Source organism: Cherax quadricarinatus, chromosome 76 (assembly GCF_038502225.1).
Source record: "Cherax quadricarinatus isolate ZL_2023a chromosome 76, ASM3850222v1, whole genome shotgun sequence".
NCBI classification, from domain to species: domain Eukaryota; kingdom Metazoa; phylum Arthropoda; class Malacostraca; order Decapoda; family Parastacidae; genus Cherax; species Cherax quadricarinatus.
The window spans coordinates 10,355,527-10,382,108 of record NC_091367.1 but is presented as its reverse complement, the minus strand read 5'-3'; the positions used below and the strand labels follow the sequence as shown (position 1 = coordinate 10,382,108).

Below are 26,582 nucleotides of genomic sequence, written 5' to 3'. Positions count from 1 at the left end.
ATAGATGTCAAAGAAAATTCTAGTGTGATTGCAAAGGATGATATGGTGCTAGGATTAATGTCCCCGTCGGCAAATATGAGGATGAGTAATAAAGAATGGGGGAATCCCATGCCTTGGGGAAGGGAAATTTTTACTGGGCATCTCTGACTTTATTGACCCTTTCTCTTTGATTTTTTTTTTTAAAGCAAAACCATCTGCCTACTTTTTCCAGTTATTCCTTTTTTATGCATTTGTTCCAAATTTCACCCAATCAATTGTCAGAGGCTTTGCAATGTTTCTTTACTACATCATTTTGTTTGTCTTCCAATGCATCTAAAATGTGGTAGTGATCCAGTAGGTGGGGGGAGCGACCTGCTTAAACCCCGGGCTTGGGGTTTGAATTTTTTGTTACTTATTATGTTTTTAAAAAAATTATAAATAGGGGTATTTGTGGTGTTTTATCTATTTTTGCTGTTGTTTACCTGTCATCTTTGTTGAGTAGGGCTATTTAATTTTTTTTTTAAAGACTTGGATGACCCCTGTCTGGTCTTCATAAAAATTTAAAAATTTAAGGTAAAAATGTTATATTGATTGTTTGTTGGGGGTTTTTTTGATTTTTTGTGATTCTGGAGTGGGTCATGCTCTGTTTCAACAAGTCTGAGGTTGTGAAAGGTTTTTTTATTTCTTTCCATTTATTCCCGCTTCTTTCCAGTGAAAATCACTTTTTGTTGAACTTGTAACTAGATTTTGCTCAAAGTAGCTAGTTTTTTGTACACGCTTTTAAACCACTTGAAGGGGAGCACAAAGCACATGAATAACGGAAGACGAGGAACAGGCCCCAAAAAAGGAAAAAGAATATATCGAGGTTTTACGGATCCCTTTTAATTTTCATCCTTTTCCCCATCTGCAGCTGAACTTTTCCCATTGAACATTTTTTTCTCCGCTTCCCACTGGAAAAAAATTGCCCCTATCTTCTTGCAGGATATAAATTTACTTTACCATAATGACTCACAACACGCGCAGAATCTACATAAAATTTAAAAAACTCGCCAGAAAAAAAAATTCACGAATTTTTATTTCACTTCAGGTGATTTATTCAACCTTGTTAAAACCAGGGGAAAGAATATTTAAAAAAAAACAAAGAGGAATTAATGCAATTTCTTCAGTAATCAGATATAAATATTTTTAAAAAATCTGGGAAAAAAATTAATACTTTTTGGGGCTGGCATTAGTTGTTGCCGACGATAAAAATAATTATTGGTCTCTTTGTAGAAATATTGTTATTAGTCAATTAAAAAGTGAATTTTAATGTTATGAGCAATTACGACATTTTTGAGTTGGGGGGGGGTTCCCCCTGTGTAGTGAGTGTTCCTGTTGAGTGGGTGGTGGGTGGGGTTCCCCCGTGTGGTGAGTGTTCTTTTTGGGGGGGTGGGTGTGGTCCACTGTGGTGAGGTTCCCGTTGAGTGGGGGGTGGGGGTGTCCCTACTTTTGGTGAGTGTTCCTGGAGTGGGTGGTGGGTGTGTCCCTACGGGGGAGTGTTCCCGTTGATGGGTGGTGGGTGGGGTCCCCTGTGTGGTATGTTCCCGGAGTGGGTGGTGGGGGTGTGTCCTATGTGGGGAAAGGGTTCCCGGAGGGGGGGTGGGTGTGTTCTGTGTGGTGAGTGTTCCCGTTGAGTGGGGGGTGTGTGTCCCACTTTTGGTGAGTGTTCCTGGAGTGGGTGGTGGGGGGGTCCCCCTGTGTGGTGAGTGTTTCTGGAGTGGGGGTGGGGGGTGCCCCACTGTGTGGTGAGTGTTCTGTTAGGGGGGGGTGGGTGTGTGTCCCTACTGTGGTGAGGTTCCGGAGTGGGTGGGGGGTGTTCCCCCTGGGGAGGTTTTGTTGAGTGGGGGGGGGTGTGTTCCCTGGTGGGGAGTGTTCCGGAGTGGGTGGTGGGGGTGTGTCCCTGGGTGAGTGTTCCGGAGGGGTGGTGGGGGTGTTTCCCCCCGTGTTGGGGGTGTTCCGTTGAGTGGGGGGTGGGGCCCTACTGGGGTGTATGGTGAGTGTTCCTGTTGAGGGGGGGTGGGGGTGGTCCCACTGTGTGGTGAGTGTTCCTGGAGTGGGTGGTGGGTGTGTCCCTACGGGGGTGAGGTTCCCGTTTAGGGGGGGTGGGTGGGGGGCCCTACTGTGTGGTGAGTGTTCCGGAGTGGGTGGTGGGTGGGTCCCTACTGTGTGGGAGTGTTCCGTTGGGGTGGGGGTGGGGGGTCCCCTGTGTGGTGAGTGTTCCCGTTTAGTGGGGGGGTGTGTGTGTCCCCGGGGGGAGTGTTCCGTTGGGGGTGGGTGGGGGGGTTTTCCCCCTTTTGGGGAGGTTCCCGGAGTGGGTGGGGGGGGTGTCCCACTTTTGGTGAGGTTCCCCTTGAGTGGGGGGTGGGGGGTCCCTACTGTGGGGAGGTTCCTGTTTAGTGGGGGGGGTGTGTCCCCCTGTGTGGGGAGGTTCTGGAGTGGGTGGTGTGTGTCCCCACTTTTGGTGAGGTTCCTGTTTAGTGGGTGGTGGGTGTGTCCCTACTGTGTGGTGAGTGTTTCCCGTTATTTGGGGGGTGGGGGGTGTCCCACTGTGTGGGTGAGTGTTCCCGTTGGTGGGTGGTGAGTGTTCCTTTCTGAGTGGGGTGAGTGTTCCTTTTAGTGGGTGGTGGGGGTGTGTCCCACGTGGGGAGTGTTCCTGTTGGGGGGGTGGTGGGGGGTCCCCCCTGTGTGGTGAGTGCCTTTTAGTGGGGGGGGTGTCCCACTGTGTGGGGGTGTTCCGGAGTGGGTGGTGGGTGTGTGTCCCTACTGTGTGGTGAGGTTCCGGAGTGGGGGGTGGGTGGCCTACTGTGTGGTGAGGTTCTTTTAGTGGGGGGGGGTGTGTCCCTACTGTGTGGTGAGCTTTCCTGTTGAGTGGGTGGTGAGTGTGTCCCTACTGAGTGTATGGTGAGTGTTCCTGTTGAGTGAGTGGTGGGTGTGTGTCCCTACTGAGTGGGTGGTGAATGTTCCTGCTGAGTGGGTGGTGGGTGTGTGTCCCTACTGAGTGGGTGGTGAGTGTTCCTGCTGAGTGGGTGGTGGATGTGTGTCTCTGAGTGGGTGGTGAGTATTCCAGTTGAGTGGGTGGTGGGTGTGTGTCCCTACTGCGTGGTGGGTGTTCCTGCTGAGTAGGTGGTGGGTGTGTGTCCGTACTAAGTGGGTGGTGGATGTTGCTGCTGAGTGGGTGGCGGATGTGTGTGTTCCTGCTGAGTGGGTGGTGGGTGTGTTCCTACTGAGTGGGTGGTGGGTGTTCCTACTGAGTGGGTGGTGGGTGTTCCTGCTGAGTGGGTGGTGGATGTGTGTTCCTACTGACTGGGTGGTGGGTGTTGCTGCTGAGTCGGTGGTGGGTGTTCCTGTTGAGTGGGTGGTGGGTGTTCCTGCTGAGTGGGTGGTGGATGTGTGTGTTCCTACTGACTGGGTGGTGGGTGTTACTGCTGAGTGGGGGGTGGGCGTGTGTGTTCCTACTGAGTAGGTGGTGGGTATGTGTTCGTACTGAGTGAGTGGTGGGTGTTCCTGCTGAATGGGTGGTGGGTGTGTGTGTCCATACTGAGTGGGTGGCGGTGTTCCTACAGAGTAGGTGGAGGGCGTACGTATTGCCGAGATGTTATGGGTGAGAGGTTATTAAGGTCGGATGTTGGCGTATGACAGGTGTTGCCACTGAGGGTGTGGAGAGGGGAGAGGTGGGTGTAAACGATAGAGGAAAGGGTGTGGAGAGGGGAAAGAGGTGTAGGGAGGGGAGGACGAGGTCGATTGATTGTTAAGGCCGGATGTTAGTGTATCACAGACTTGCGGCTATTGAGGGGAGGGTAAGGGGTGGGGAGAGGGAAGGGGTGGGGAGAGGGAAGGGACAAGGGGGAAGGGGATGTTGTTGTCGTTGTTTCTGGCCCGGATGTTGTTTCTGTCACGCTCTGCTAGGCTTGGTGTGGTGTGGGTTTCAGGGGTCGTTTTAAAGTGTAGTGGTTAGTAGTAACCGAGGGAGATGACGGGGTGGTGTCTCACCCACAATACACAAGATATATATATATATATATATATATATATATATATATATATATATATATATATATATATATATATATATATATATATATATTATAATGTCGTGCCGAATAGGTAAAACTGGTCAATTAGCAAGAACTCATTTAAAATTAAGTCCTTTCTAAAATTTTCTTTTATACGTTTAAAGATATATATTTTTTCATTTATGTTAATGTAAAAATTAATAATTTTGTATCAGAAGAACCTTAGAAAACTTACTTAACCTTATTATAACAAGCGCAATTTAATTTAGCCTAATCCAACTAAATATATTTTAAATAAGTTTACAATAATTTAATAATAAACAAACACAATGAAATATATTTTTTTCGTTAGGTTCAGAATGATTTTTGTGAAATTATTGCATACGCAAATTTTAGCTTACCTTATTCGGCAAGAAGAGCGTTGCTATTTAAGCCAAAATAGCAAGTTTTACCTATTCAGCACGGCATATATATATATATATATATATATATATATATATATATATATATATATATATATATATATATATATATATATATATGTATATGTATATATATATGAGAGAGAGGAGTCCAGGTTTAGCCGCTCACCAACAACATTAATGAAATGTTTCTACAGGAAAATAATGCAAAACAAAGAGAAAATAATTCTTTGATATTTAACACGTCAGTTGTAGGTTGTAACTCACGTCGTGGGGGGTAACGTTTCTAACTCTCCCGGATCACTGGCAAGTTTTCTCGCCCCATTTGGGACTTGACAAAACTCCTGGAGAGCGAAACGTTGCCACAGTAAAATGTCACATTAGTTGCACTTGTGTCCTTTGACCTAACATACTGTCGGTAATTCTACCAACATTATTATGACTCCACAACGTCTTCGTAATGTTTCTCTCATAGATCCAGTTTGAGTAGTGATCAAAGTCTCAGGACCGAAACGTTTTTAATATGTTCTAGGGTTTGTTTACGTGTTTTTCTAATCCGGTTTGTTGGTATTTATTACCAAGGTTTATACTAAATCCAGTTTGTACTGTACCTTCGTTGTAATGTTAAAATGCTCTGGTAATGAAGAGGGAGAATTAAACATGTGTAACATCTGGATATCCAGGTGTTGCACATGTCTAATTATTCATCTTGTCGGTATTGTGTACCACTGATGTACAACTCTGGTAATATTTGATGCTTAAAATGAACAGAAAGGTACAATACCGTGACTGGAACAATACAAAAACAACCCGCATATAGGAGAGAGAAGCTTACCATAACGTTTCGGTCCGACTTTGACCATTTACAAGTCAAACTAACTCTTTTGTGTTAGTGTGACTTGTAAATGGTCCAAGTCGGACCGAAACGTTGTGTTCAGTTTCTCCTATGTGCGGGTTATTTATATTTTATGCTTCTTGTATTCCTAACGAATTCTGATGAATGAATAACGTGGTTTAGCTAGAGAGGTGAGACTCTTGTATCACAGTACTGCGTCTTCACATCTTATTCTTTTAAGAATTGGGAAAGTTCTTCCAGTATAGGTAACAGCTCTTATGTGCAGTTCAGGACATTAAAGGAAACGTTTCGCCACGAGTGGCTTCTTCGGTAGTAGTAGTAGTAGTAATAATAATAGTACTAGTAGTGAAATTAAGACACATGTGCAACATCTGGGTATCTTTATTGTAGACGTTTCGCCATCCAGTGGCTTTATCAATATGTCCTAGAATTTGTATCGATAAAGCCACTGGATGGCGAAACGTCTACAATAACGATACCCAGATGTTGCACATGTGTCTTAATTTCATCTTGTCGGTATTAAATACCATTCTTGTACAACTTGTCAGACACTGCAACATCATGGAATCTTGATTCTGAGGACATGTACATAACCTTCACGACTACGACAACTACTGCTACAACTAACCCATCTCTTTGGGAAGGACCTACTTCCACTGGGGAATTCCGCCTACCAGTGACTATGCCCTCGTCTGCTACACCTAACGTTACTATATAAGCGCCAGGCTCCTTGCTTCTGCTTCAGAATCTCCACGACTATGGTGCTCTTCGCACCTACTCCTAGGTTGAGGGACTGATTACCTGGAGTTTACCTGAAGAGAGTTCCGGGGGTCAACGCCCCCGCGGCCCGGTCTGTGACCAGGCCTCCTGGTGGATCAGAGCCTGATCAACCAGGCTGTTACTGCTGGCTACACGCAAACCAACGTACGAGCCACAGCCCGGCTGGTCAGGAACCGACTTTAGGTGCTTGTCCAGTGCCAGCTTGAAGACTGCCAGGGGTCTGTTGGTAATCCCCCTTATGTATGCTGGGAGGCAGTTGAACTGTCTCGGGCCCCTGACACTTATTGTATGGTCTCTTAACGTGCTAGTGACACCCCTGCTTTTCATTGGGGGGATGTTGCATCGTCTGCCAAGTCTTTTGCTTTCGTAGTGAGTGATTTTCGTGTGCAAGTTCGGTACTAGTCCCTCTAGGATTTTCCAGGTGTATATAATCATGTATCTCTCCCGCCTGCGTTCCAGGGAATACAGGTTTAGGAACCTCAAGCGCTCCCAGTAATTGAGGTGTTTTATCTCCGTTATGCGCGCCGTGAAGGTTCTCTGTACATTTTCTAGGTCAGCAATTTCACCTGCCTTGAAAGGTGCTGTTAGTGTGCAGCAATATTCCAGCCTAGATAGAACAAGTGACCTGAAGAGTGTCATCATGGGCTTGGCCTCCCTAGTTTTGAAGGTTCTCATTATCCATCCTGTCATTTTTCTAGCAGATGCGATTGATACAATGTTATGGTCCTTGAAGGTGAGATCCTCCGACATGATCACTCCCAGGTCTTTGACGTTGGTGTTTCGCTCTATTTTGTGGCCAGAATTTGTTTTGTACTCTGATGAAGATTTAATTTCCTCGTGTTTACCATATCTGAGTAATTGAAATTTCTCATCGTTGAACTTCATATTGTTTTCTGCAGCCCACTGAAAGATTTGGTTGATGTCCGCCTGGAGCCTTGCAGTGTCTGCAATGGAAGACACTGTCATGCAGATTCGGGTGTCATCTGCAAAGGAAGACACGGTGCTGTGGCTGACATCCTTGTCTATGTCAGATATGAGGATGAGGAACAAGATGGGAGCGAATACTGTGCCTTGTGGAACAGAGCTTTTCACCGTAGCTGCCTCGGACTTTACTCTGTTGACTACTACTCTCTGTGTTCTGTTAGTGAGGAAATTATAGATCCATCGACCGACTTTTCCTGTTATTCCTTTAGCACGCATTTTGTGCGCTATTACGCCATGGTCACACTTGTCGAAGGCTTTTGCAAAGTCTGTATATATTACATCTGCATTCTTTTTGTCTTCTAGTGCATCTAGGACCTTGTCGTAGTGATCCAATAGTTGAGACAGACAGGAGCGACCTGTTCTAAACCCATGTTACCCTGGGTTGTGTAACTGATGGGTTTCTAGATGGGTGGTGATCTTGCTTCTTAGGACCCTTTCAAAGATTTTTATGATATGGGATGTTAGTGCTATCGGTCTGTAGTTCTTTGCTGTTGCTTTTGCTTTACTGCCCCCTTTGTGGAGTGGGGCTATGTCTGTTGTTTTTAGTAACTGTGGGACGACCCCCGTGTCCATGCTCCCTCTCCATAGGATGGTAAAGGCTCGTGATAGGGGCTTCTTGCAGTTCTTGATGAACACGGAGTTCCATGAGTCTGGCCCTGGGGCAGAGTGCATGGGCATGTCATTTATCGCCTGTTCGAAGTCATTTGGCGTCAGGATTACCTCATCTTCTGTATATAGTCCTACTGTCTTCAAGCTATGTCCTAGAATTTGTATTGATAAAGTCACTGGATGGCGAAACGTCTACAATAAAGATACCCAGATGTTGCACATGTGTCTTAATTTCATCTTGTCGGTATTATATACCATTCTTGCACAGTACTAGTAGTAGAAATAAACACATATGCAGTTTAATGTGATCCTTTATTGACAACGTTTCGCCCACACAGTGGGCTTTTTCAAGTCACAAACAGATCTACCTGGGGTGGAAGGTACGGGAGTATTTATAGTCAGGTTCAGAATGTTGAGGTCAGGTGGAGAATGCTGCATCTGATGATCTACCGGGTGGGGTTATAGAGTCTTGGGTAACTTGGCAGGGGTATTGGACAAGTTGTGAGTAGACCTTCTGTCTACTCAATACCCCTGCCAAGCTACCCAAGACTATAACCCCACCCGGTAGATCATCAGATGCAGCATTCTCCACCTGACCTCAACATTCTGAACCTGACTATAAATACTCCCTAACCTTCCACCCCAGGTAGATCTGTGTGTGACTTGAAAAATGTGATGAATGGTTTTGAAAACCGACAAGTTGAAGAATTGAGACACTTAAGTAACACATGGTAATCTTTATTGAAGAAACGTTTCGCCACACAGTGGCTTCATCAGTCCAATACAAAGTAGAAATAGGTAAGGAGAGTAGAAGTTTGAGGTAATCAGTCCCTCAACCTGGAATCGATGTGTTCAGTCCATCACTCTTGTAGGAAGTGCAGCATAGGGCCAGAGAGGTGGCTTATATACTGCGGTGAGATGAATTGAAGCAGGAGAAGGCGGGATCACAATGGGACCTGCCACTAGTGTAAGTAGGTCATCGTCCAAAGGATGGGCAAGCGTTGAAGTCTTTGTACCAAGATCCCATGATGTTGCAGTGTCTGACAGATGTGATGAATGGTTTTGAAAACCGCCGCCTCCTGCTTCAACTCATCTCACCGCAGTATATAAGCCACCTCTCTGGCCCTATGCTGCACTTCCTACAAGAGTTATGGACTGAACACATCGATTCCAGGTTGAGGGACTGATTACCTCAAACTTCTACTCTCCTTACCCATTTCTACTTTGTATTGGACTGATGAAGCCATTGTGTGGCGAAACGTTTCTTCAATAAAGATTCACATGTGTTGCATAAGTGTCTCAATTCTTCGACTTGAAAAAGCCCACTGTGGGGGCGAAACGTTGTCAATAAAGGATCACATTAAACTGCATATGTGTTTATGTTTCCATTGTGTCAGTATTTTATACCATTTATTTTCAGTACTAGTTGTAACAGTAGTAGTAGTAATAATAATAGTACTAGTAGTAGTAGGAGTAGCATTAGTAGTAGTAATAGTAGTAGTAGTAGTAATAGTAGCACTAGTAATAGTATTACAACCCAGGAGTCCAAATGGCCTGTTATCCTGGGTGTAAAGGGAGCAAAATAAACACAGCAGAAAACTTTTGACTTATATTATCCTTCACCAATTTAGAACAGAAGTATGTACACTATATACACTATGTACAGTGATAGGTATTAGTGCACTCCACGGTAAGCAAGGCAGAATAGAAGCCACTAGAGAGCAGATCGTGCTTCAACCAGCTCTATAATGGGAATGACAAGGGCAGACAGGAGAGTGGTACCCACATAACCTCTGCGATTGCCAAAACCATCTTCTCACTGGCTGGAACCTGGGTACTGGTTGAACGACGGGGCCCCATCGTCAACCCTCAGTCACCTGGTTCGCTGGTTGGGGGAGATAGCCTGTAAATGAGGGTGTGTACATGCGCCGAATAGAGGTTACATACTCTTTGCATGCCACAAGTAGCAATAGTAGTAGTAATAATAGTAACAGTAGTAGTAGTAGTAACAGTAGTAGGAGTAGTAGTAGTGACAGTAGTAGAAGTAGTAATTAAATAACAAAAAAAGCCACAATACCGTGACTGGAACGATACACAAATAACCCGCACATAAAAGAGAGAAGCTTACGACGACGTTTCGGTCCGACTTGGACCATTTACAAAGTCACACTAACCAGAAGTGGAGCAGGACGGCTGTATATAGGCAGGAAGAGGTGGAGGTGGTAGTAGTAGTAGTAGTAGTAGTAGTAGTAGTAGTAGTAGTAGTAGTAGAGGTAGTAGTAGTGGTAGTAGTGGGGAATAAGGAGGAGGAGCCAGTCAAATACAAAGAAAGGGGAGCACTGCAAGGGAGCTAGGTGCCCACAGAGGGAGAGCAAGTGCACAGAGGAGGGGGGAAGGGGAAGTGGTGAAATAGATAAAGAAGGAACAGAAACACGAGACAGAAGGAAGAAAGACAACCCAGAGGAGAAAAAGGAAAGAGGAAAGGGGAAGAGGGAGAAGAAGAAAAAGAAAAAGAAAAAATGAGGAGTCAGGTTAAGTCACGGGTGTTCTGAAGTTTGGAGCATTTTACAATGTAGTGGGAGAGGAAGGCATCTTCAGAGACGAAGCCAGGGCTAAGATTCATACAAGGAAAGTTGTGTATCAGAGAGGATTCAACTAGACGGCGACTGTTCGAGTTGGAAGTAGGGAAGACAGTTTTAGCAGAAGACCAGTCAATAGGATGGCTATGATCTCTGACGTGACAGAAAAGAGCATTGTTAGTGTCGGCAAACTTAACACTATTTTTGTGCTCCCTAAGTCTGTCAGAAAGAGATCGACCAGTTTCTCCGAAGTGTTGAAGAGGACAGCTTCTCTCTTTTATGTGCGGGTTATTTGTGTAGAAGTAGTAATAGTAGCAGTAGTAGTGGTAGTATGAAGAAGCTACTCGGGGTAAAACGTTTCCTTTAATAAATGTCCTGAACTGTACATAAGTGTCCTTTCGCACATCTTGTGGGTATCACCAGAACATTTCTCAACAGCTCTTAGCTTGTAAATAAAGTTAAGGATCCTTAACTCGACCCTTTAAAATCGCTTTGTAAAACAAAGAGAGAGAGAAACAGGGAAAGTTTATATAGCAGTCTGTATTAATGTAGTGAATGTGTATCTGTCTGATGATAGCTTCTGCATTACCACCCTTACACATATTCATGAGCGTGTAAGTTATTCATGTTCGCGTGAAGACATAATATAATCTTGTCTTATGTACGTATGAGGGCAACGTGTGCATTAGAAACCCCTTTTTATGTACGTATTTACACAAGTGTAATCGGATGTACACATCACCCCTCCTTATTTTTTGCTGCACAAGTGTATGCACGTGCATATGTGTGCGTATTTCCTTCCATAAATACAATTCGAGACGAGTTGCGTCGTCAGGATTCCCTCAGCGAGAAATCCGAGCCTTACTAAAGTCGAGAGTCTCTTCCTGTCTTTAATATCTGGTAAATTGACCCCCACTAATGACTCTCTCTCTCTCTCTCTCTCTCTCTCTCTCTCTCCTCTCTCTCTCTCTCTCTCTCTCTCTCTCTCTCTCTCTCTCTCTCTTCTCTTCTTCTCTCTCTCTTCTCTTTCTCTCCTCTTTCTCTCTCTCTCTCTCTTTCTCTCTCTCTCTCTCTCTCTCTCTCTCTCTCTCTTTCTCTCTCTCTCTCTCTCTCTCTCTCTCTCTCTCTCTCTCTCTCTCTCTCTCTCTCTCTCTCTCATAGTTCTTACCTCAGTTTTCTAAATCACATTTACTACTACTGCTGTTGCTACTGCTAGTACCACTACTACAACTATTATTGTTACTACTAAAATTACTCTACTACTACTACTACTACTACTACTAATAATAATAATAATAATAATAATAATAATAATAATAATAATAATAAAGGATCAGTTCTACTCTCTTCTCTCCACTCCCAACTGACGACTTGTGTTCTTTTCTGTTTTCTTTCTGGCTCAATTGTGACTTGACATCTCGTCGTAAGTTTCCTCTCTTGAGTGCGGCTTGTTTGTATATCAACCTCTCAGATGACAACTTTTTGAACCAGTGTCGATTTATCAAGGAAATGCTTTTCCCATAGTCAGAAGCAACATATAGTAGATAAGTCAAAAGTATTAACAAGGTAGGGTGATAATTCCGAGTAGGGTAATAGAGGCTAAGACTTTGGGTAGCTTTAAAAAGAGAGTGGGTAAATATTTGAGGGAAGACTGGGTTTGATTAATATCTGAGGTTGATAAGACATATGTACAGCAGTACCTGAGGTTGATAAGGCACATGTGCAGCAGTGTCTGAGGTTGATAAGACACATGTGCAGCAGTGTCTGAGGTTGATAAGACACATGTACAGCAGTATCTGAGGTTGATAAGACACATGTGCAGCAGCATCTGAGGTTGGTAAGACATATGTGCAGCAGCATCTGAGGTTGATAGGACACATGTGCAGCAGTATCTGAGGTTGATAAGACACATGTGCAGCAGTATCTGAGGTTGATAAGACACATGTGCAGCAGTATCTGAGGTTGGTAAGACACATGTGCAGCAGTATCTGAGGTTGGTAAGACGCATGTGCAGCAGTATCTGAGGTTGGTAAGACACATGAGCAGCAGTGTCTGAGGTTGATAAGACACATGTGCAGCAGTATCTGAGGTTGGTAAGACACATGTGCAGCAGTACCTGAGGTTGATAACGCACATGTGCAGCAGTATCTGAGGTTGATAAACCACATGTGCAGCAGTGTCTGAAGTTGATAAGACACATGTGCAGCAGTGTCTGAGGTTGGTAAGACACATGTGCAGCAGTGTTTGAGGTTGATAAGACACATGTGCAACAGTATCTGAGGTTGGTAAGATACATGTGCAGCAGTGTCTGAGGTTGATAAGACACATGTGCAGCAGTGTCTGAGGTTGATAAGACACATGTGCAGCAGTGTCTGAGGTTGATAAGACACATGTGCAGCAGTGTCTGAGGTTGATAAGACATGTGCAGCAGTGTCTGAGGTTGATAAGATACATGTGCAGCAGTGTCTGAGGTTGACAAGACACATGTGCAGCAGTGTCTGAGGTTGATAAGACACATGTGCAGCAGTGTCTGAGGTTAAGATATGTGCAGCAGTGTCTGAGGTTGATAAGACACATGTGCAGCAGTGTCTGAGGTTGATAAGACACATGTGCAGCAGTGTCTGAGGTTGATAAGACACATGTGCAGCAGTGTCTGAGGTTGGTAAGACACATGTGCAGCAGTGTCTGAGGTTGATAAGACACATGTGCAGCAGTGTCTGAGGTTGGTAAGACACATGTGCAGCAGTGTCTGAGGTTGATAAGACACATGTGCAGCAGTGTCTGAGGTTGATAAGACACATGTGCAGCAGTGTCTGAGGTTGATAAGACACATGTGCAGCAGTATCTGAGGTTGATAAGACACATGTGCAGCAGTATCTGAGGTTGATAAGACACATGTGCAGCAGTATCTGAGGTTGATAAGACACATGTGCAGCAGTATCTGAGGTTGATTAGACACATGTGCAGCAGTATCTGAGGTTGATAAGACACATGTGCAGCAGTATCTGAGGTTGATAAGACACATGTGCAGCAGTGTCTGAGGTTGATAAAACACATGTGCAGCAGTGTCTGAGGTTGATAAGACACGTGCAGGAGTATCTGATGTATTGAAGCTAATTCTTGGGAAACTTTGGAAAAAGTTGAAGAAGTGGGTTGGTGGGAATGGTTGGTTTTGAGAAGGACCTGCCTTGTATGGGCCAGTAGGCCTGCTGCAGTGTTCCTCCATCCTAATGTTCTTAGATGTGATAGAGGTAATAGAAGGATCAGGGAACACAAGAGAGAATGAGAGTAAGAGATAATAAGAATGAGAGAGAAAGAGAGCAAGTATCTATTAATGTTGTTAGTATTATCGGCAATATGTTAAGTAAAAGGACACAAATGCAACTAATGTGACATTTTGTTGTGGCAACGTTTCGCTCTCCATTAGCTTTGTCGAGCCAGGTTGACAAAGCTCCTGGAGAGCGAAACGTTTCTACAATAAAATGTCACACTAGTTGCACTTGTGTCCTTTTACTTAACAGCAAGTATGTAGCATACATGGCAGACCAGGTCACAACAAGACACTTACAATGCTGTACAGAGAAGAAAATTAAGATAACTAAGACAAAGAGAAGAAACTTAAAGATAACTAAGACAAAGAGAAGAAACTTAAAGATAACTAAGACAAAGAGAAGAAACTTAAAGATAACTAAGACAAAGAGAAGAAACTTAAAGATAACTAAGACAAAGAGAAGAAACTTAAAGATAACTAATATACAAGAAACAAAGAGAAGAAACTTAAGATAACTAAGACAAAGAGAAGAAACTTAAAGATAACTAAGACAAAGAGAAGAAACTTAAAGATAACTAAGACAAAGAGAAGAAACTTAAAGATAACTAAGACAAAGAGAAGAAACTTAAAGATAACTAAGACAAAGAGAAGAAACTTAAAGATAACTAAGACAAAGAGAAGAAACTTAAAGATAACTAAGACAAAGAGAAGAAACTTAAAGATAACTAATATACAAGAAACAAAGAGAAGAAACTTAAGATAACTAAGACAAAGAGAAGAAACTTAAAGATAACTAAGACAAAGAGAAGAAACTTAAAGATAACTAAGACAAAGAGAAGAAACTTAAAGATAACTAAGACAAAGAGAAGAAACTTAAAGATAACTAAGACAAAGAGAAGAAACTTAAAGATAACTAATATACAAGAAACAAAGAGAAGAAACTTAAGATAACTAAGACAAAGAGAAGAAACTTAAAGATAACTAAGACAAAGAGAAGAAACTTAAAGATAACTAAGACAAAGAGAAGAAACTTAAAGATAACTAAGACAAAGAGAAGAAACTTAAAGATAACTAAGACAAAGAGAAGAAACTTAAAGATAGCTAAGACAAAGAGAAGAAACTTAAAGATAACTAAGAAACAAGAAACAAAGAGAAGAAACTTAAAGATAACTAAGAAACAAGAAACTAAGAGAAGAAACTTAAAGATAACTAAGAAACAAGAAACAAAGAGAAGAAACTTAAAGCTAACTAAGAAACAAGAAACAAAGAGAAGAAACTTAAAGATAACTAAGAAACAAGAAACAAAGAGAAGAAACTTAAAGATAACTAAGAAACAAGAAACTAAGAGAAGAAACTTAAAGATAACTAAGAAACAAGAAACTAAGAGAAGAAACTTAAAGATAACTAAGAAACAAGAAACAAAGAGAAGAAACTTAAAGATAACTAAGAAACAAGAAACAAAGAGAAGAAACTTAAAGATAACTAAGAAACAAGAAACTAAGAGAAGAAACTTAAAGATAACTAAGAAACTAAGAGAAGAAACTTAAAGATAACTAAGAAACAAGAAACTAAGAGAAGAAACTTAAAGATAACTAAGAAACAAGAAACTAAGAGAAGAAACTTAAAGATAACTAAGAAACAAGAAACTAAGAGAAGAAACTTAAAGATAACTAAGAAACAAGAAACTAAGAGAAGAAACTTAAAGATAACTAAGAAACAAGAAACTAAGAGAAGAAACTTAAAGATAACTAAGAAACAAGAAACTAAGAGAAGAAACTTAAAGATAACTAAGAAACAAGAAACTAAGAGAAGAAACTTAAAGATAACTAAGAAACAAGAAACTAAGAGAAGAAACTTAAAGATAACTAAGAAACAAGAAACTAAGAGAAGAAACTTAAAGATAACTAAGAAACAAGAAACTAAGAGAAGAAACTTAAAGATAACTAAGAAACAAGAAACTAAGAGAAGAAACTTAAAGATAACTAAGATACAAGAAACAAAGAGAAGAAACTTAAAGATAACTAAGAAACAAGAAACTTATTAAAAATACACAAGTCAGAAAACAGTAAAATAGATGCAAGGAAGAAGAAGAATGTTGAAAGATAAATGACATAAATATATTTTTCTGAGGATTGAGACACATGGGCATCAGCTGGTTATATCTCAACTTTTTAAGAACATAAGAATGGAGGAACACTGCAGAAGGCCTACTGGCCCATACAAGGCAGGTGCTTATTTTTAAACGTTTTGCCTACACAGAAGCCTACCGTGTAGGCGAAACGTTTAAACGTTGCACATGTGTCTTAATCATCAACTTGTCGGTATTTTTTCTGAGATGAGTTAAACCCGTGTGGGTCCGGCAGCTCAAGGATACTGAGTTGTCCATCTGCTTGTTTGTCAGCAAGGCTCGGGCAAGACTGACATAAGTTACGTAAACAAGAAAAAAACAGTGGACAGAACGTGAGAGAAAGAATGGTAAAAAATACATAGGAAAGAAAATGGTAGGAGGCAGGTAAGGAAGAAAATGGTAGGAGGTAGACAAGGAAGAAAATGGTAGAAGATTGGGAAGGAAGAAAATGGTAGAAGATTGGCAAGGAAGAAAATGGTAGAAGGTTGTCAAGGAAGAAAATGGTAGAAGGTTGTCAAGGAAGAAAATGGTAGAAGGTTGTCAAGGAAGAAAATGGTAGAAGGTTGTCAAGGAAGAAAATGGTAGAAGGTTGGCTAGGAAGAAATTGGTAGAAGGTAGACAAGGAAGAAAATGGTAGAAGATTGGCAAGGAAGAAAAGGGTAGAAGATAAACAAGGAAGAAAATGGTAGAAGGTAGACAAGGAAGAAAATGGTAGAAGGTAGACAAGGAAGAAAATGGTAGAAGGTTGACAAGGAAGAAAATGATAGAAGGTAGACAAGGAAGAAAATGGTAGAAGGTAGACAAGGAAGAAAATGGTAGAAGGTTGGCAAGGAAGAAAATGATAGAAGGTAGACAAGGAAGAAAATGGTAGAAGGTAGACAAGGAAGAAAATAGTAGAAGGTTGGCAAGGAAGAAAATGATAGAAGGTAGACAAGGAAGAAAATGGTAGAAGGTAGACAAGGAAGAAAATGGTAGAAGGTAGACAAGGAAGAAGATGGTAGAAGGTAGACAAGGAAGAAAATGGTTGAAGGTAGGCAAGAAAGAAAATGATAGAAGGTAGACAAGGAAGAAAATGATAGAAGGTAGACAAGGAAGAAAATGATAGAAGGTAGACAAGGAAAAAAATGGTAGAAGGTAGGCAAGGAAGAAAATGATAGAAGGTAGACAAGGAAGAAAATGATAGAAGGTAGACAAGGAAGAAATTGATAGAAGGTAGACAAGGAAGAAAATGGTAGAAGGTAGGCAAGGAAGAAAATGATAGAAGGTAGACAAGGAAGAAAATGATAGAAGGTAGACAAGGAAGAAAATGGTAGAAGGTAGACAAGGAAGAAAATAGTAGAAGGTTGGCAAGGAAGAAAATTATAGAAGGTAGACAAGGAAGAAAATGGTAGAAGGTAGACAAGGAAGAAAATGGTAGAAGGTAGACAAGGAAGAAGATGGTAGAAGGTAGACAAGGAAGAAAATGGTTGAAGGTAGGCAAGGAAGAAAATGATAGAAGGTAGACAAGGAAGAAAATGATAGAAGGTAGACAAGGAAGAAAATGATAGAAGGTAGACAAGGAAGAAAATGGTAGAAGGTAGGCAAGGAAGAAAATGATTGAAGGTAGACAAGGAAGAAAATGATAGAAGGTAGACAAGGAAGAAATTGATAGAAGGTAGACAAGGAAGAAAATGGTAGAAGGTAGGCAAGGAAGAAAATGATAGAAGGTAGACAAGGAAGAAAATGATAGAAGGTAGACAAGGAAGAAAATGATAGAAGGTAGACAAGGAAGAAAATGGTAGAAGGTAGGCAAGGAAGAAAATGATAGAAGGTAGACAAGGAAGAAAATGATAGAAGGTAGACAAGGAAGAAATTGATAGAAGGTAGACAAGGAAGAAAATGGTAGAAGGTAGACAAGGAAGAAAATGATAGAAGGTAGACAAGGAAGAAAATGATAGAAGGTAGACAAGGAAGAAAATGATAGAAGGTAGACAAGGAAGAAAATGATAGAAGGTAGGCAAGGAAGAAAATGGTAGAAGGTAGGCAAGGAAGAAAATGGTAGAAGGTAGACAAGGAAGAAAATGGTAGAAGGTGGCAAGGAAGAAAATCGTAGAAGGTTGGCAAGGAAGAAAATGGTAGAAGGTTGGCAAGGAAGAAAATGGTAGAAGGTGGCAAGGAAGGAAATGGTAGAAGGTGGCAAGGAAGAAAATCGTAGAAGGTTGGCAAGGAAGAAAATGGTAGAAGGTAGACAAGGAAGAAAATGATAGAAGGTAGACAAGGAAGAAAATGGTAGAAGGTAGGCAAGGAAGAAAATGATAGAAGGTAGACAAGGAAGAAAATAATAGAAGGTAGACAAGGAAGAAAATGATAGAAGGTAGACAAGGAAGAAAATGATAGAAGGTAGACAAGGAAGAAAATGGTAGAAGGTAGGCAAGGAAGAAAATGGTAGAAGGTAGACAAGGAAGAAAATGGTAGAAGGTGGCAAGGAAGAAAATCGTAGAAGGTTGGCAAGGAAGAAAATGGTAGAAGGTTGGCAAGGAAGAAAATGGTAGAAGGTGGCAAGGAAGGAAATGGTAGAAGGTAGGCAAGGAAGAAAATCGTAGAAGGTTGGCAAGGAAGAAAATGGTAGAAGGTAGACAAGGAAGAAAATGATAGAAGGTAGACAAGGAAGAAAATGGTAGAAGGTAGGCAAGGAAGAAAATGATAGAAGGTAGACAAGGAAGAAAATAATAGAAGGTAGACAAGGAAGAAAATGATAGGTAGACAAGGAAGAAAATGATAGAAGGTAGACAAGGAAGAAAATGGTAGAAGGTAGGCAAGGAAGAAAATGGTAGAAGGTTGGCAAGGAAGAAAATGGTAGAAGGTTGGCAAGGAAGAAAATGATAAAACGTAACAAGGGAAGAAAATAAAAAGATAATTTAGGAGGAAGTAAACGGTGATGTCTTGTACTGGGAAACAAGAGTAACACTACCGTGACTGCAACAGTTCACAATTAAGCTACAACATAGAATTAAAAAGCTAGACGACATTTCGGCCCCCGTCCTGGGCCGTCATCAGAGTGTCTAATGTAAGGTTTTAATTTCCGATTTGTGGGTTAATTTTAAATACTGGCATCTTAGCACTGTCTTCAATTTGGTTCCTAGAGATAACGACACACACACACACACACACACACACACACACACACACACACACACACACACACACACACGACACTAAACATGAAACATTTCATTTCCTCAGCATTAATTTTAAAACTGCAAAATTGATTTCGCAATTCGGGGCGAAACGTTTTCTTTAATAAATGTCCTGAAGTGCACATACGTGTTTTTCCACAGTGACCACAAGTCAAGGCTGAAAGACTGGGCATCTGTGAATTACTTCAGTTTTCATAAGTCTTCAGTGGTAAAGACTAAAAATTAAACGTGTTGTAGGTCAGGAAGTAGAGACTGCCATGGAAATATAAACACAAATGCAGTATAATGTGATCCTTTATTGACAACGTTTCACCCACAACGTTTCACTGCATTTGTGTTTATATTTCCATTGTGTCGGTATTTTATACCATTTATTACCATAGAGACTGCCATGTTATGTGAGTCAAATTAGGAAGATATTGAATTTTTGTGTTGCTGCCCAGGTTAGTTTTACAAGGCAAGCGCTGTTTCTTTGAAAGTTCAGCCCTATGTGAGGTATACTGCCATCCCCTGCGAGGTATACTGCCATCCCCTGCGAGGTATACTGCCATCCCCTGCGAGGTATACTGCCATCCCCTGCGAGGTATACTGCCATCCCCTGCGAGGTATACTGCCATCCCCTGCGAGGTATACTGCCATCCCCTGCGAGGTATACTGCCATCCCCTGCGAGGTATACTGCCATCCCCTGCGAGGTATACTGCCATTCCCTGCGAGGTATACTGCCATCCCCTGCGAGGTATACTGCCATCCCCTGCGAGGTATACTGCCATCCCCTGCGAGGTATACTGCCATCCCCTGCGAGGTATACTGCCATCCCCTGCGAGGGATACTGCCATCCCCTGCGAGGTATACTGTCATCCCCTGCGAGGTATACTGTCATCCCCTGCGAGGTATACTGCCATCCCCTGCGAGGTATACTGCCATCCCCTGCGAGGTATACTGCCATCCCCTGCGAGGTATACTGCCATCCCCTGCGAGGTATACTGCCATCCCCTGCGAGGTAGACTCCCATCCCCTGCGAGGTATACTGCCATCCCCTGCGAGGTATACTGCCATCCCCTGCGAGGTATACTGCCATCCCCTGCGAGGTCTACTGCCATCCCCTGCGAGGTATCCTGCCATCCCCTGCGAGGTATACTACCATCCCCTGCGAGGTATACTGCCATCCCCTGCGAGGTATACTGCCATCCCCTGCGAGGTATACTGCCATCCCCTGCGAGGTATACTACCATCCCCTGCGAGGTATACTGCCATCCCCTGCGAGGTATACTACCATCCCTTGCGAGGTATACTGCCATCCCCTGCGAGGTATACTGCCATCCCCTGCGAGGTATACTGCCATCCCCTGCGAGGTATACTGCCATCCCCTGCGAGGTATACTGCCATCCCCTGCGAGGTATACTGCCATCCCCTGCGAGGTATACTGCCATGCCCTGCGAGGTCTACTACCATCCCCTGCGAGGTATACTGCCATCCCCTGCGAGGTATACTGCCATCCCCTGCGAGGTATACTGCCATCCCCTGCGAGGTATACTGCCATCCCCTGCGAGGTATACTACCATCCCCTGCGAGGTATACTGCCATTCCCTGCGAGGTATACTACCATCCCCTGCGAGGTATACTACCATCCCCTGCGAGGTATACTGGCATCCCCTGCGAGGTATACTACCATCCCATGCGAGGTATACTGCCATCCCCTGCGAGGTATACTGCCATTCCCTGCGAGGTATACTACCATCCCCTGCGAGGTATACTACCATCCCCTGCGAGGTATACTGGCATCCCCTGCGAGGTATACTACCATCCCCTGCGAGGTATACTACCATCCCCTGCGAGGTATACTACCATCCCCTGCGAGGTATACTACCATCCCCTGCGAGGTATACTGCCATCCCCTGCGAGGTATACTACCATCCCCTGCGAGGTATACTACCATCCCCTGCGAGGTATACTGGCATCCCCTGCGAGGTATACTACCATCCCCTGCGAGGTATACTACCATCCCCTGCGAGGTATACTGCCATCCCCTGCGAGGTATACTACCATCCCCTGCGAGGTATACTGCCATCCCCTGCGAGGTATACTGCCATATCCCCTGCGAGGTATACTGCCATCCCCTGCGAGGTATACTGCCATCCTCTGCGAGGTATACTACCATCCCCTGCGAGGTATACTACCATCCCCTGCGAGGTATACTGCCATCCCCTGCGAGGTATACTGCCATCCCCTGCGAGGTATACTGCCATCCCCTGCGAGGTATACTGCCATCCCCTGCGAGGTATACTACCATCCCCTGCGAGGTATACTGCCATCCCCTGCGAGGTATACTGCCATATCCCCTGCGAGGTATACTGCCATCCCCTGCGAGGTATACTACCATCCCCTGCGAGGTATACTACCATCCCCTGCGAGGTATACTGCCATCCCCTGCGAGGTATACTACCATCCCCTGCGAGGTACACTACCATCCCCTGCGAGGTCACCCACAGCAGTCGACTAACACCCAGGTACCTACTTACTGCTAGGTGAATAGGGACAACAGGTGTAAGGAAAGATGCCCAACGTTTCCACCTGTGCTGAGGATCGAACCACGGACATTCAGCATGTGAACTAAGTGCGCTACCAACTGAGCCACAGGAAATTTGATTTAAGACGTGTGTCACACGTAGGTGGAAACAGACGCAATACAAATTTAGTGGAAGTGGGTGCAATTATCTCCGAATTGTATTTCAGCAATTCCAACTGTCTCGAGTATCTCTCACAGGACCATTTTAAGTATCTCACATAACTAGCCATAGTTTATACCAAGATATGACGTGACGGAAGCCAGAAGAGCGGTATATATCGTCACGATTGGAAACAGCTGCGGTTTTTAAGATGTTATCGCAAAGATTGGATGCCATTCCCCCACTCTTCATAGATCTAAACTTACTCCCTGTTCAGTACATCCACACTTACTACTGTGCAATCTACATCTACAGGACCTTAAATTTCAATGTCAACCTTGACCTAAAAGCGCTTTGTGATGGTTGTGACAGGAACCCACAGGCACAACACCAGACTTTCTGAAACATCTGGCTTGTTCCGATGTCCATTAAACCTTTACAAAGATTCAATGTATGTCAAAGGCCCTAAAATCTGGAACACCTACCTGAAAATTCAAAACTGCAGACACGTTCATCACCTTCAAAACTACCATCAACTTATCTTATCTCCTGATACACCCTGTCCAACTAATTACCACGAATACGGTGGTGCGCTTACACTCACTCACCCATTTGACCATAAACAGAAATATCCAATCTCAATCTCAAAATAATGAATCTTAACTAGTCATAAGTTGGCCTGTGATACTCAATACTGAAACTATGTGTGAGTGCCAAAATAAAAGCATTCATTGCTAAACTCACAAACTAAGTATTTAGTCACTTAGCCATAATACCAACTTACCTCATAGTTTTGTAATATTTTTAAACTTAAGATTTAATTTAAGTCTGCCCAAAATGCTTAGCCATGCTAGGTGTTCCTAGTGGTACACTCTGTAATTATTATTTTACTACATGTAAGCACACAATAACCAAATTCTGTAGAAAACCAACATTGTAATCCTTAAAGAGAGAATAAACTTTGAGATTGAATTATGCAGAAATGAGAATCTGTAGTTAGTTTTGGTTATGGGGTTGTGCACCTAGCCTGAAAAAAGGCACCTTTGAATCATCAAAGTTATGCAGAATTTCAGCAAAACATTAAATAGTTGATACATGATTTGAAGTTTAGCTATGCTATATGTTATTACTTATGGATATTCAAGTATTTATCTGAACCTTGCATTCTGGTGGATTTATGACAGTGTGGATTATACCTTATAAATAATAATAATAATAATAATAATATTTTATTAGGACATGATGCATAGTTGTACAAGGTATTACAGTAGTTGGGTGTACATGTCAAAAGCCTTGTATGCAGAGCATTAGGGCAGGCTTAAGAATTAACTTAAGACTATCTGAGCTACAATAGATTTGTGGTAACAGTTACAATAGACAATTTACAATATCAAGTACGAATTGAGTTATTTTAAACAATGAATCTGAACATTTCAATTTTGAAGCAGTGTCTTGAAGAATTTCCCTTCCACCTCATATTAAATGTATGCATCAGTGAATATATTTTTACCATTATTATTTTTTTTCCAGGTTCTTGAAATGCTTGACCATGAACCCAAAAGTACCACAAGGAAGGTGCCTCTATGTTTTAGTGTAAGAGTCAAAGTCAGGTTTAGAATCATGAGAAGAACAAGGATGCCATTATGGCACAATGGAACAGGTTTGCTACCCCAGACAAGTAAGCGTGCAGACTTAGTAAAGCTGGTGCTCGAACAAATATTAGTTGACTGGTATAGGAAGCTAAAAGCAGAGTTACCATATCGAGGTCCTATTCTTGTGGAAGGCAAAATCTATAGGTGATAAGAATGGAGATAGAATTTAAGCCTTCTGCTGGATAAGCTAGGAGATGGAAGGACAGAAATGGGTAACTCTTAAAAGATTTAAAAGATAAAGATGGAGCTCCATCTGTCACCAAGGTTAGGAATCACTGGAGAAAGATACACATGTTTACAAAGGCAACTAAGGAATATCCACTTCAAAATGTGTGGGTTGTTGATGGAAACTGCTTTAGCATATAATACCCTACCAAAATATGTAATCCCAGGAACTTCCAGTGGAAATGATAAAGTGTCTGTTATACTGGCATGCAATTTAGCTGGAACAGCGGAGACCTGCAGCAGTGATAGGGCGACCACAGTCACTCAAGCTCCATAATCTTCCAGTGCCTTTCTACCATCATCTAAAGCTGCTATTACTTTAGGACTCTTTTCCCTCATAGTTTGTGGGAATAGGATCGTAATTCGTTCAAAAAGAAAGAAAATAATTGTACTTTTGAATAGACTGCTCATCATCAGAAAATCTACATCTTTTCAACATTAATATAACATTTTTTCCCACCAGGTACAGCAACTGTTTTGCAGCCATTGAGATTAGGTATCATCTACATTTAAGGCTTTGTTATAGATATCAACAACTGAAATATATTTTGTAAAGACACAAGCCAATGAACAGATGAATCCTGCTAATGCATTCAATCATATGGCTTGTCACCTTGCCATCAATGGGTCAGTGTTTCTACTTTAGATGCAGTTTTTATGATATATAAAGCCTGGGACTTGTGTTGAGTCCTGAAACCATGAAGAGTGAAAGGGTAGTGAAAGCTGGATAAGCAAAGTCATAAATGCTTTGAATGGCTACCTCTGACCAGGTGGCCCCCACCTGGGGTTAGCCCTTAAGATTTTGAAGCTTTTGTACTTCTGATGATGGACTACATTGTACTGAGCATGAGAGCGTCCACCCAAGTTTGAGTCCACACACAGGGAATGATTACCAATATTGTTCAGTATCCACATTCCAATATATTTAACACTTCAAAATAATAAAAGCCAGCAGCCTAACCAAATTGATGCCATGATGTTGAGAAGTCACCAAAGGCATGTGAAGCTGTTGTTATTGCTTGCCAAGTTCAGACACTATTTGCAGCAGCAAGGTGGCAGATTATTTGATGAGTTTTCAGAACTGGAATCTGCTATTCATTTGGACATGATACTTGAAATGAGACATGACTTCAGAAATGGCTTTATTGATCCTTTACATGATCTCTTGCGTTCTATTCACTGGATTTAGAAGCACATCAAGTGGCGTCATAGACAAAACTGTACTATATTCAAAGGTGCAAGATGACACAACAACAAAAAGTTCAGAAAAGAAATGAAAGAGGCAACACAATCACCTATTTCATCCCAGAACACACACACACACCCTCTCTACACAACACAAGGGGATACAACAGATGCACATAATCAAATTTTAGGATTACAAAGCCATGATATGCATACTCAAAAATTGCCAAGACGGAAATGATGGGACCAAAAGACTGTAGTATGTGCAGGAGCAAGAACACATGTCATAGATGATAAAGACCAGAATATAGACATGAAGTTCCTCATGATAATGCTTTCGTACATCACTTGGCATGGAACTTAAGGCTGTAAAATTATCAAATTACAGACCTCTTCATTCCAGATGGTAGAAATAGAGAGTGAATAATATTAAAATGATCACGATGACTGTACCAGCAGATTCGTAACCATCCTGCGGCCAGTCCTAGCGCAGAGGCTGCTGAACTTCACCATCCAGAATCCCAGCAGATATGAGTCAAAACTTAAGACAGCCAGATGCAAAGTTGGACAATCCTAGGGATACCATATTATACAATACCAAATCCTTTGCATCATTATATACAACCAAAATAAAGCGTATTCTTCCAAAAAATTTTTAGTATTTTAGCAGCTAATAGTGTATATATGTTATTACATATTTTTTAATTCTGTTATGTCAGATATGATTTTTAACTGCTAAGTACAAATTGTTTGTAAAATATACGTTATTACACAGAAAATAATGCTGTTTAATTTTAAGATTAAGTTTGTAACGTTTTGTATATTTTTGTAAGTTGTCACGATAGTTTCTTTTACATAGGAAAATTTCAATGATGTATTTATTTTCTTTCTAGATGAAATAATTAAAACTACATACATGCTGTATCTTGAAAAGAGCCTATTTTAAATATTAAGGATTCCCTGTTAGGATTCATATTATTACCAATACTTCACCATCCACTTGAGATCAGTCAAACACACTGTAGCAGTCCTGATAACATTTATTCTCTCTTATATAGAACTTCAGCAGTAGCATCTAACAAGCCTATGAAATTACTTTGTATATACGTACTAGCATTAAGTATTCTCTATCACATTTGTATATCTTTTTATGTATAAGTAAATTATCTCAATATATGCTTTCACTAACTGTTGTAAGCTCTGTTCCGTATCCTACTATTTACACAGCTGAGGAAAAAAAAAACTGATGTATGCATAATCCCATTTGTTTAACCCTTTAGAGGTTGTCTTGAAAAATTTAGAAAGCTTTGAAGCCAGGGTCGAGTCAGTATAACTACACCAAAATTCTAGTATGGCTTCAGTCTTGTAGGAGGAAAAGCTGGTAGGCCTACATATGAGAGAATGGGTCTGCGTGGTCAGTGTCACTTTTAATATAAAAAAAAATCCTGCAGCACGCGAGTACACAGTGAATAAAAAAAACGACCATGTTTTTGGTGTGAAACAATGACTTTGCAGTGTATTTTCCATATGGTTGTATTCTGAGTTTCTTGGTCTCATTGAAATTAGAAATGGAGATAATTTGAATAGTTTTGCAGACTAAAGTAGCTTGAAATTGAGCTCAAGTATGTGGTAAATGTTACGATTTTTGCCAATGTTCAGGAGTAAACAAAACATCATGCATCCAATACACATCAACTGGCCTGTCTAGTATGCTCATGAATGCACTGACGTGTTATACAATTATTACCATTATGCAGTGGTCTGAATAACAGTAAATCTTCTATTTTTTGTGTGAATAAAAATTCAAAATGAAATGCAACCATAATATAAGGGCCTGAAACATTGACTAATAGACAGAAAAAATGTTATTTAGTGCCAGGAATCTCTACATTATTTATTCTGGACTATTCTTTTAAAATTGGCCTTTCTTGAATTTTTTTGTGAAATTGGCCCAGTGCAATTTTGATCACTTTGTGTTGGGTAGTTAAAATAGGTAAATGGGCAGTTTCTTGTACTC

The 26,582-nt window shown here is 41.8% G+C and overlaps 1 pseudogene; it reads left to right on the top strand.

The window, feature by feature from the left end:
* LOC138854957 (uncharacterized) overlaps window positions 1-25,198 on the top strand; it is a 58,562-nt pseudogene extending 33,364 nt beyond the window's left edge.
* Window positions 25,199-26,582: the final 1,384 nt, after the last annotated feature.